This window comes from Herpailurus yagouaroundi, unplaced genomic scaffold (assembly GCF_014898765.1).
Source record: "Herpailurus yagouaroundi ecotype Mexico unplaced genomic scaffold, PumYag 201, whole genome shotgun sequence".
Lineage (NCBI taxonomy): Eukaryota > Metazoa > Chordata > Mammalia > Carnivora > Felidae > Herpailurus > Herpailurus yagouaroundi.
In genome coordinates, this window is record NW_024412432.1 from 4,475,553 (window position 1) to 4,488,170 (window position 12,618).

Here is a 12,618-nt window from a genome sequence, read left to right on the forward strand (position 1 = left end):
GAGTCCCAAAATACATGCAGAAAAATTTACAGAATTGAGGAAATACATAATTCAGCAACAATAATTTCAATAACCCATTTTCAATAATGGATAGAACAATTAAGCAGAAGATCAAAAAAGAAATAAAAGACTTGAAAAACAACATAAACCAACTGCACCTAACAAACATTGATAGAACACTCCATCCAACAACAGCACAAAAAACTAGGAATAAAAGGGGACGTCCGCATCAACCTGATGAAGGCTATCTTCTAAAATCCCACAGCTAACATCATACTTAATGAAGAAAGACTAAATATTTTCCCCTATGATCACGAACAAGACAAGAATGTCTGTTCTAATCACATCTAGTCATTATACGGGAGGTTCCAGCCAGAGAGATTAGTCAAGAAAAGGAAACAAAGGCATCCAGATTGGAAAGAAGTGAAACTGTCTCTATTCACAGGTGGCAGCATCTTGAATGTAGAAATTCCCAAATAATCCTTTAAAAATTATATTGAAATAATAAATGAGTCAGCAAGTTTGCAGAATAGATCAATATGAAAAAGATTAAATGTATCTCTATACACTATGAACAATACAAAAATGAAATTTAAAAAATTCCATTTATAGTAGCATCAAAAAGAATAAAATACTTAGGAATTAATTTAATAAAAGAAGTGTAAGGATTATACAATGAAAACTACAAGGCATCACTTAAAAAACTTAGAGAGGGATCTTAAAGTTATGTTAAGTTATGCTTCCACTTGTAGTGCTTTAGATCATATAATATTTTTTTTTAAATGAGGGGTACCTTGGTGGCTCAGTCAGTTAAGCGTCCCACTTCGGCTCAGGTCATGATCTCACTGCTCATGAGTTTGGTCATGATCTCACGGCTCATGAGCTCAAGCCCCATATCAGGCTCTCTGCTGTCAGCACAAAGCCTACTTCAGAGTCTCTGTCCTGCTCTCTCTCTGCCCCTCCCCTGTCTCTCTTCTTTTTGTCTCAAAAATAAATAAACATATTTTTACATTTTTTTTCACATTTATTTATTTTTGAGAGAGAGAGAGAGAGTGAGCAAGGGAGAGGCAGAGAGAGGGGGGGTGACACAGAATCCGAAGCAGCTCCAGACTCTGAGCTGTCAGCACAGAGCCTGACATGGGGCTTGAACCCACAAGCTATGAGATCATGGTCTGAGCCAAAGTCAGACTCTTAACCGACTGAGCCATCCAGGTGCCCCAATAAACATTTTTTTTTTAAAAAAGAAATAAACCTATATCTCTATGGTCAATTGATTTTTGACAAGAGTGTCAAGACCATCCATTGGGGAAAGAATAGACTCTTTAGCATCCTGGACACCTGGATATCCATGTGCAAAAGAATAAAGTTGGACTCCCTACCACACAATATACAAAAATCAACTAAAAATGGATCAATTACCTAGAGAGCTAAAACCACAAAACTCCTAGAAGAAAACCTAAGGGTAATCTTTATGACCTCAGATTTAGCAACAGATTCCTGGAGATGACACCAAAAACATGAGTAACAAAAGAAAAAATGTATAAATTGGACTTCATCAAAATTAAAATCTTTTGTGCATGAAGGATATTATCAAGAAAGTGAAAAGACAACGTACATAATGGGATAAAATAGGATAAAATATGTGCAAATCGTATATCATATAAAAGTCTAGAATGTGGAATAAGCGAACTCTTACAAATCAACAATAAAAAGACAACCCAAGTTAAAAATGGGCAAAAGACTTGAACAGACATTGCCCCAAGGAGACACATGAATGGCTAACAAGCACCCGAAAAGATGTCGATATCATTAGGCAATGGGGAAATACAAATTGAAACCACAAAGAGATACCACTTCACCCCCACTAGGATGGCTATCATCAGAAAGATAGATAACAAGTGTTGGCAAGGATGTGGAGAAATTGGGACATTCATGTGTTGTTGGTGAGTAAGTAACATGGTGTGATTAGTTTGCCAAAGCAGTTCTTTAAAAAGTTAAACATGGTGTTGCCATGTGACCCGGCAATTCTACTCGTAGGGATGTACTTAAGGGAAATCAAAACAATTGTCTGCACAAAAACTTGTACATGAATGTTTTATGGCAGCATTATTTATAATAGCCAAAGAATAGAAACAATGCAAAAGTCCATCAACAGACAAACGTATCAACAACATGTGGTTGGTATACCAATACAATGGAATGTTTGGGGCCATAAAAAGGAACGAAATAATGCTATATGCTACAACATGGATGAACCCTGAAAACACTATGCCAAGTGAAAGAAGCCAGACATGATAGGTCACATATTGTATGATGACATTTCCATGAAATCTTTTCTATTTGCAGGAACTGACAAAGTTCCAACTTTGTCCTTTTTCAAGATTATTTTGGCTGTTTGGAGTCCTTTGCATTTCCATCTGAGTTTTAGGATCATCAGCTTGTCCGTTCTGCAAATGGAATAAGATTGCACAGAAACGAAATCAATAGGTTGCCTGGGTGGTTCAGCCAGTTAAACTTCTGATTCTTGACTTCAGCTCAGGTCATGATCTTGCAATTCATGAATTCAAGCCCCACTTCGGGCTCTGTGCTGACAGCGGAGCCTGCTTGGGATTCTCCTTCTCAGCCCCTCTCCTGCTAATGCTCACTCTCCGTCTCTCTCTCAGAATAAATACATAAATAAAAACCTTAAAAATAAATAAATAAAATCAATTTTGCTAACAGGTAAATCTATAGAGCCAGAAAGTAGATTAGTCGTTATCAGGGGCTCAGAGACTTGTCAGAGTGGAATAGAAAATGGCTGCTAATGGGTACAGGGTTTCCTGTTGGGATAATGAAAATGTTCTAAAATTATATAATGGTAATGGTGCACAACTCCATGAATGTGCTTAAAAACCACTAAATTGTAGACTTTAAAAGGGTGAATTTTATAGTACATGAACTATATTTCAATAAAGTTGTCATTTTTAACATCCCATCCTGGGAAATGAGGATGATATAGTTGTATTCCCACACAATCTATAGTAATATGCCTTGTACATAGAGGCGCCAAAAATATGTATGTAGATGAGTGCACATGACACTTCCTGTTCACAAATTGCTCCAAATATTAGTTGAAGCTTTTCAAATGGGTCAAACTCCTTGAGGCATAGCCCATGCCTTACACACCGCGAATACTCATTACGGTTAGACGTTGCATTGTGATTTCATTGAGCCTGGAGATAATCACATCCATGGTGGGTAGTAATGCTTAGTACCTTGTATGACCTACGACTCCTGATTATTCAGGAGGCGGCGCTGTGCAGTGGACTCTGGAATCAGACTAGGTTTAAATCCAACCTCTGTTGGGCGCCTGGGTGGCTCAGTTGGTTAGGTGTCCGACTTCGGCCAGGTCATGAACTTATGGTTCCTGAGTTGGAGCCCCGTGTCAGGCTCTGTGCTGACAGCTCAGAGCCTGGAGCCTGCTTCAGATTCTGTGTCTTCCTCTCTCTCTGCCCCTCCCCCGCTCATGCTCTGTCTCTCTCAAAAAAATGAATAAACATTAAAAAAAATTGTTTTAAATCCAACTTCTATGACTTAATATGATCTTGAGTGAACGACTTAACCTCTGTGAGCCTTGGTTTCCTCGTCTGTTAGGACAGGATTGATAATAGTAACCACCTTTGAGGGCTGCGTGAGGCTTAGATGACGTAAAACGTGTAGAGCACCTACGTGACCTGTAAAAAGTGCTTATCATTCATTCATTGAGCTGCTCAGCATTCATCGAACACTGGTTTTAATTCTCTGCCCACCAAGGATAGAAGTAGAAGAAAACTGTGTAAACAAATCAATACCATAAAGTGCTCTGGGGCTCTGAAAGGCACAAGAGGGAATCCCAAGGGACACGGTGTGTATGTGAGATGGGGCAGGAGTACAGGATATCAGGAAAAGTTTTATGGGAGAAGTACCACCAGAATAGAGTGTTTATTTAACGTTGTTTTTTTTTTTTAAGAGTTATTCCCTGGATTGAGGGAAATAGGGAAATAGGACATTCTAAGGAGAGAATGATAAGGGGAAAGCATTATTTGTTCAGGGAGTTGTGATGAGCTCAGCACAATGGGACCCAAGGGGAGGTACAGAAAAGTCCAGAGAAGCAGGAGCCAGATCACAGAAAGCCTTGTTTTTCCTCCTTCATCAGGGCAGACTGAATCACCTGGCACCTGGGAATCCTCCTCCCCACTCCAGAAAAGGCATTTTCTTTGGGTGGTTTTGCTTCTAAAGGCCATAGAGCAAAATAGAGGAAGGACTGAAACTTTGAGACCGCTTGAATATTTCCAAAGTATTCTAGTAATTTTAATGCTGACAAGGCCAATCATTTATTGATCAGCCATCACTGAACACCCTTAGGCTTCAGGACAGCTATTAGGAGTGACCAGTGTCCTTAATAAATGCAATTGCACTTTGCATGAGCCCAGTTTCCCTGGCATGCTCCCAGCATGCACTATTCCTGCACTGGGCACCAGAAGGGCTAAAACAAGATGGCAGCTCCCAGAGGAGTGCCCTCAATTACCCACAAGCATCTGGGCATAAGTTCTCATCATAGGTGATTATGGCCACGGGTTAATCTAGTGGTTCCTCCAAATTAATAGCCTGGAGTATTGAAGAAGCCAGAAGTGACCACAACACTCTGAGTTTTTGGAAAAGCCCAGCTGGCTGAGTGTCAGTCTTCCGTTAGACCAAACCTTGGTGTGTTGTTTAACCACATCACCCTTTCCTGGAATCCAGCCCTTTGGCTGACACTCTTCTGTGGAGACACAGTGTCCCTCTTGCGGCTCAGAAATACCATTTAGGCTTTTCTTCTGCCTCAGCATTCCCATTTCTCATTCTTTCAGCTTCTTCCAATCCATTCTTCTCTTCTCTTGGGCATATGCTCGGTCTTTCCGCACTCATTTCTTCAAATTATTTTCCCTTGAGTTGTTTTGTTTTTTTTATTTTCCTTCAAAAGACCTGACGTCTGTTTCTTTCCCTGCTCCTTGATTTTTCAATTTCTCTCTCTTCCCCTGTGCCCTCCTCCCTCTTCTCCCACTTCCTGTCTTTCTTTTACTCTTTAATTGGCCTCAAATGAAAGCAAAAAAAATCACTGTTTCATGACACGCTCAGCAGGTTCTTTTGTTTGGTTCATGTTTTTTCTAATTACTTGTTTTTATGTCATAAGCACCAATGAATCTACTAATCATTGAAACAAAAAAAAGGGATCACAACAATAACCCTACAGCAAACCATTTTGTAGCCCACTACCCCATCCCCCCGGCCCCTCACCAGGGTAGCTACCATGCCGAATCTTGGGCATCATCCCTCCTTTTCTTTTAATACGGATGAATTGTATCAATGTGTAATGTTCAATTCTTTTTACTCTAGAGGAGCCTGGGTGGCTCAGTCGGTTGAGTGTCCAACTCTTAATTTGGCCTCAGGTCACGATCCTAGGGTCATAGGATCAAGCCCCGAGTCTGGCTCCATGCTAAGCATGGAGCCTGCTTAAGATTCTCTCTTGGTGCCTCTGTCCCTCTCTCCCACATGTGCTCGCTCTCTCTCAAATAAAAAAAAATTTTTTATTATTCTAGTTTTTTTGCTTTATGAAAAGATTCATGCTTTTTCTTTGTTTTAGCTTTATTTTATAAACGTTTTAATCTTGAAATAAGTTCAAACTTACAGAAATGTCAAGGATAGTACACAGAACTTTCATATAGTTTATACACACACACACACACACACACACACACACAGAGAGACAGAGACAGAGAGTTGGGACTCCTGGGTGGCTCAGTCCTTAAGCATCAGACTTTGGCTCAGAGCATGATCTCCCAGTTTGTGAGTTTGAGCTCTACATCAGGTGAGCTTGTGCCCCACTTTGGGTGAACACGAGCCCCACTTTGAGTAAAACATGAGCACCCCTTCAGTGAGCCGTACTTCTCTCTTTCTCTCTCCCTCTCTCTCTTTTTCTCTCTTTGCCCCTTGCTCATTTGTGCCTTCTCTCTCTCTCAAAAAAAAAAAAGAAAAAAAAAATATATATATAAAGAAAAATCATTTGAAAGGCGGTTTCATATGTCTTGCCTCTTTATACCATTAATACATCAGTGTGTATTTCCTAAGAACAAGGAAATTCTCTCATATAACCACAAATGAGGAAAGTAAACATTAATATCATACTTATACACTTACATCTTATCCATAGTCCATTTTTTGAACGAAGAGTCCATTCTGAAGTTTTGTCCATTGCCCCAATAATAGCACTGACAGCAATTTTTCCAAGTACGGAATCTGGTCCAGAATTGCATCGTGTGCTCGGTTATTGTGTCTCTTCCGTCCTCTTGAGTCTGAAATTTTCTTCTGCTTTTCTTTGCTCTTCATGACATTACCGTTCATCTGGGGTTTTATTAAGATCCTTCAATTTGGGTTTTCCTAATGTTTCTTTTCGATTGCATTCAGGTTATTCATTTTTGCCAGTGACACCACAGAAGCGATGCTGTGTTTCGTGCCCTTTCTCCATGAACCTCAGCCAGAGGCCCCTTGTCGGTGATATTTGCTTTGATCCCTCGGTTATATTACTGCCTGGTGTCTCCAGACTGTATGTTTACATATGTTTTGGGAGAATCATTATTTCACCTAACGTTACATTGTTAAGACATATCCATATCGTTTTGTGTCACGCTCTTCTCTCTCTTTTTCCCACACCCACCCACAGACACATACACACCCACCTACACTCACACGCACACGCATGCGTTTTCTTCTTTTTTCCTTCCTGTCTCTCGTTTTCCGGAAACATTCTTACTCAATCAGTTTGGAAGTATTCAACTCCCAGCTGAAGGACGTACCTTCTTTTCTTCAGTTACTGTAGACTAAACCTCCAGAGATTGGCATAAAGTTGCCAAAATTATGTGTTGTGATGAAAACAGATGGCTTAGCAAAGAAGCAGACATCAAAGAGATCAAAAACGAATGCCTCGCCTTTCACTCACTCAACCAAAGAACCAACCTGACATTTATTAACTGAGTGATTGTTATGTCCCCAGTACCATACTTGACTAGATGGGGACATATAAAGTGCAAAACCGCCAAGGGCTTAGAAGCCCAACACTCCCCTCTCTCAGCAGTGCACCTGTCGACCCCTCTCTCGTGCTTCAAGGCACAGCTCAAATGTCACCTCCTTAAGCTAACACTTCTGGCACCTACCTTAAGTACCTTAATTGAGTACCTACTACTTTTTCAAGTACAGTGTTATATACTTTTCCTCATAGTAGTTATGGAAGGTAGGTGCTACAATTTTTATTTGTCCAATGACTAGACTGAGACTCAAAGTTTTCAAGGCCTTGTAAGCAGTCACACAGCTGTTTCCGGACCAGGCCAGAACTGGTGCTCAAGCCTGACTTCAGGGTTGATCCATATCTTCTCACTATTCCACAGTGAGTCCTAACAGAGTCAGTGCTTTGTCCTTAAAACTGGTAACATCTTGCTTATAGTTCAAACACCATGGTTATTACCCCGTATCACAGTTCTCTTCACATCCCTCCCATGTGATGGATTTTGAGTTACTTAAGCATAAGAATAAAGTCCATGCTCAATTTTGAGTCCCCAGAATTTGGCAGAGTAACTACAAAGGACAGTCAATCTTCATTATTCATGGATTCCATATCTGAGAATTTGTTAAAGTTTATTTGTCATCCAACAATCAACATCAGGGGCACTTTTGTGAACATGCCCGTGGTCACAGGATGAAAACTTGGAACGGCCCCACTCATACACTCCAAGTCGACAGCCAATGAGGTATTTCTCTGTCTTCCTGTTTCAGCTCTCAGACTGCAAACACGTGTCCTCGTAGCCACCTTTTTGCCACTTTTTTTTCTTTTATAATTTTGTACTTTTTGCTGGTGTTTTCACTGTTCAAAATGGCCCACAAGCATTGTGCTGAGGTGCTGACCAGTATTCCTAGGCACAAGAAGGCTGGGATGTGCCTTCCAGAGAAAATACGTGTGTTAGATACGCTTCCTTCAGGCTTGAGTTATTAGTGCTGTTGGCTGTGATTTCAATGTTAATAAGTCAACAATATATATTAAATAAGGTGTCCTTAAATAAAAGCATATATAAACAGGTTACGTATTGATTGGTTTACAAAAACATTGTGGCCAGAGGCTGGTAGGAACCTAACCCTGTATTTTCCCCTAGGAGCAATGGTTTGTTACTGCTAATTCAGTGTTTGTGGGGACTTTGTAGAACATAATTACTGTGACTAGTAAGAACTGACTATAGTGGGTGGTAAATAAATGCATGGGGGGGAAATGAAGGAAAGAAGACATCTGTTGGAGAAATGACATTAACTGATGAAAAGCTTCTCCAGGAACCCACGTGAAAAACCAAAATGATCGAGAAAATTTTATATAGATATAGTAAAGAAGTGTCAGATTATGTAGTATAGGCAGAAAATCAATTATTATATAATAATAACACACAGAAGGAAGGGATAATAAATGTACATTTCTCAATGGGAAGAAAATGTTCTGTGACAATTTGTTTCCAAAAGAATGAATATTTATTATACAAATTCAAGCATTTCCGGCTGCCCTGAATTTAACACTCCATAGTTTTTAGCATTTTTCCTTTGCATCTCACTGAGCACATTAAAAAAGCTATATATTTTATGTCCGGAAAAATATAATAGTACAACTTTTTTTTGAGGGGGTGAAGAGAACGAGCAAGGGAGGAGCAGAGGAAGAGGGATAAAGAGAGACTCTTAAGCTGGGTGTGGAGCCCGCATGGGTCTAGATTTCATGACCCTGAGATCACGACCTGAGCTGAAATCAAGAGTTGGATGTTCAACGGACTTAGCCACCCAGGTGCCCCGGTACCACATTTTTTAACCACAAAAGTTTTCAAGAACTCACTGTATAACTCTTCCAAATTTTTTATTATTAAATGTTTTTTTACCGACTGACAGAATGATTCGATCCATTTTTAGAGAAAAATACACTGGAATATCTCTGAGCTCTTCGTAAAGCAAGGAAGAGGAATTTGTTTGCTCTTTCTACTGACTTTATAGAGCAGATTCTACACTGTGGCATGATGGGAAAGGGCCTGACCTGCCAGTTCCTTATCCATATGATTGTGGTAAAAGCAGACATAACATTATGGCTCAAACAGAACAAAGATGAGCTTACAAAGTACATGGTATAAATAATTCCAGAGCTTTGGGACACAGATCTCTTTTTTTCAAGACACGAATCTCATGTAACCATAATCATGATTGGTGGTGGGGAATTTTAAAAACAGAGTCTTCTCTAAGCCCTCCAGACTTAGTTATACCACAGCTAAATCAGGTGATTCCAACACATGATTCACATCCCACAAAAAATGAACTGTTTACAAAAATAAGTCTCCCAAAGGACAAAGTAGCCTTTTCTCAAATCCATTCAAATTTTTAAGCCAATCTTCCTATGTTTTGTTTGACATAACTACCATATTTCCTATGCTAAAATACGAGGTTCATACACACACAGGGGTCTGACACAGTTTAAATGCAACTTTGCCTTTAGTGCATGTAGGTCAGGAATCAAGTCTGTTGGTATAGTGATCGATACACACATATATCTTTTATTATGAAAATCTTCAACCACACTCAAAAATGGTAGGAGAAAGAATACAACAAACTCCCATTTACCAACCACACAACTATATTTTCAAATACAAGGAAAAGATCCTAGAGCTTCCTACCTTGTCCCATCTACACCTAGAGCAAACAATAACAGCACCAACAACACTGAATGCTTTGCAGAATATGAGCTGTTGGACTTGTAAACACTTTGAATTTCAACCTGAAATGCCCAGCGGGGTGGCTGCATAGAGTTTTCCTAAGTCCCTTGCATAATAAAAATTGATGACTATGAAAATCTGATTTCAAACATTTTTTATTGTTATAAAGTTATGCATTTTCATTTTGTAAAATTGGCAAATGCAATCACATAAATTAGCATGTGGATGGGTATTTTATGGTATAATGAAATAAATGTTCATTTTCTTTGGTGTGATAATAGTATTACAGTTAAGTAGGAATAGTTATTTTTAGGAGACTTATAATAAAGCATTCGAGGAAGAAATGTTATGTCTGTAACTTGGTTCAGCAATGGTATCTGTGTGTGTGTGTGTGTGTGTATAGATCCAGAGTTGACCAACTTTTTCTGTAAAGAGCCAGATAGAGATAGTAAATGTTTTAGGCTTTGCAGACCAAGATACAAAATCAAGGATATTTTATAGATAACAATATAACCAGCTAAACCTGAAAGCATAAAAACCCTTAACTCAGGGCTGTACAAAAACAGGTGATGAGTCAAATTTGGTGACCATAGTTTGAGTCAGATGACCATAGTTTGGGAACTTTTGATGTAACAGATAGATACATCGATGATAGAAGATAGTGGGTAGGTATGTTGGTAGATAGATAGATAATAGATAGATAGGCAAATATAGGGAAAGATTAACAGTTATTGAATCTTAGTAGAGAGAATATGGATGTTTGTTGTACTAGTTTTTAAAATGTTCTTTTTGTTTGAAGATTTTCATAATAAAAAGTTGGGGGGAAAGCAAATACATAAAAATACAATGAAAATAAATATCACCCATAATACAAGCACCTCAAGATTATTGACACCATCAACATCTTGGTCAATTTGCTTTTCTTCTCTTTTCTTCTTCTTTTTTTTTTTTTTTTTTTTTTTTGGTTTATTTATTCAAGAGAGGGAAAGAGCACTGGAGGGGAGGGGCAGAGAGAAGGAAAGACAGAATCCCAAGCAGGCTCCATGCTGTCAGCACAGAACCCAATGCAGGGTTTGAACCCACGAACCTCGAGATCACGACCTGAGCTGAGATCAGGAGCCCGACACTTAACCGACTGAGCCATCCAGGTGCCCCAAGTTGCTTTTATTTTTAATTCCTGGAGTGTGCAGAGTCTGTATTTTTTCCAATGATAATGAGATCCTACCTCATATAAAGTTTTACAGCTTGCCATTTCGTTTCACAATTTTTCCTTTTTTTTTTTTCATTTCGCAGTTTTTCATAAGCATTTTCACATGTGGTAATTATATTAATGGACTCATAATATCCTACTGAAAAATTTTTTTAAGCGTCTTAATTATTTCTCAATTATTGAACATTTAATTCATTTTCTATTCTTCACTCACGTAAGAATTTCTTAATGTGACTTTTATTTGAGAGAGAGAGAGAGAGCAAATGGGGGAGGGGGCAGAGGAAGAGAGCGAGAGAATCTCAAGCAGGCTCCACACCCAGTATGGAGCCCGATGAGGGGTTCGATCCCACACAACCCTCTCTGTCTCTCAAAATAAATAAATAAACATGAAAAAACAAAGTAACCATGCCCTGTCACTCTCTACCCTAACTTCCTACTGCTCATCATCACTCAGCCTTGAGTGTGTTTATTTGCCTTTGTTGGTGCCTCCAGTTGGATGTAAATTTCAGGAGGGCAGGGGATTTGCCTGGCAATGGTCACCGCTCTTACCCCTGTGTTATACACTTAGTAGCTGTTCAATAAATATGTGTTGAATAACGGGATGAGTGAATACCAGTCTGGGGCCCATGAATGAATACTTGAGACTTGGTCTTCATTTGCCATTAAGATATAGATCTTCTCTCAGGCTTCTCAGGTTCTCATATTTGGTATATTTGCTATAGTTTTGATTACGCCACACTGTAATTCCTCTTGCCCATCTATTATGTGTGTGAGTTAATAGATGTTGTTTCTTTCTGTTTTTTATTTTGAAAAATCGTAAAGCAGTGGACAAGTTACAAGAGTAGTATAATGACCACTATATTCCTTCCACCGAGCCTCACCAATTGCCAACAGTTTAACACATTTTCTTTATCGCCTCCCATATATTTATTATTTTTATTGTTATGTTGAGACTCTTGACCACATGACTCTTAAATTTCTTAGGAAACCATCTGAGAACCACAACAGAGCGGACTTCCTGAGGGTTTCCAATTTTCACTTTAAACGTCCTCTGAGACCTAACTGATCTTGGGTGGCAGGAAAAAGATGAAAGAAGTACATATTTACAAACCCAGGAGCTATTTTTAAAGACAAGTTCAAATCAAAAGCTTCGCTTGCCATCCAAAAGTTATATCGTGTTTTGGGAGCTAGGTTTAATAGATCTCTAACGCTTTACTTACCCTGTGAAGACACAGCATGGAGAGAGAAAGAGAGGTTCTGCCCCAAATCCATTTTACCAAAAGGGGCATGTGACACGCCCGAGTGTCGCATCGCACCTGGGTTGTAATTTAACTTTCTCTTTACGCAGGTGGGGCTCTGGCTCTAGTCTCATCCCAGCTTAGTGGGGAAATTCAACCAAAGCGGCGTTGGACTGTGTCTTCTTTAACTCTACTGCCATCTAGTGTGGAGAGAACAGAATTTGGGGCTCTGCGAAAAAGAGAAGGTGAATGTGTACTCTTTGTTTCCGTATCTGGATTCAAAGCCTGTCCGACTGCTGCATAAACTACCATGGCCTTTTTCCTTGGATTTGGGTGAAGGAAAGTTTCTAAGAAAAAAATATATACTTTAAAAATTAGACTGTATTTCACA

At 39.2% G+C, this 12,618-nt stretch overlaps 1 long non-coding RNA gene across 1 annotated transcript; it reads right to left on the reverse strand.

Moving 5' to 3' along the window:
• Window positions 1-2,080: 2,080 nt before the first annotated feature.
• LOC121014138 (uncharacterized) lies at window positions 2,081-12,322 on the reverse strand. The gene is made up of 2 exons (XR_005783057.1): window positions 12,210-12,322; window positions 2,081-2,447 (listed from the first exon to the last, which is right to left on the reverse strand). It is a non-coding gene; the product is annotated as an uncharacterized LOC121014138 (long non-coding RNA).
• Window positions 12,323-12,618: the final 296 nt, after the last annotated feature.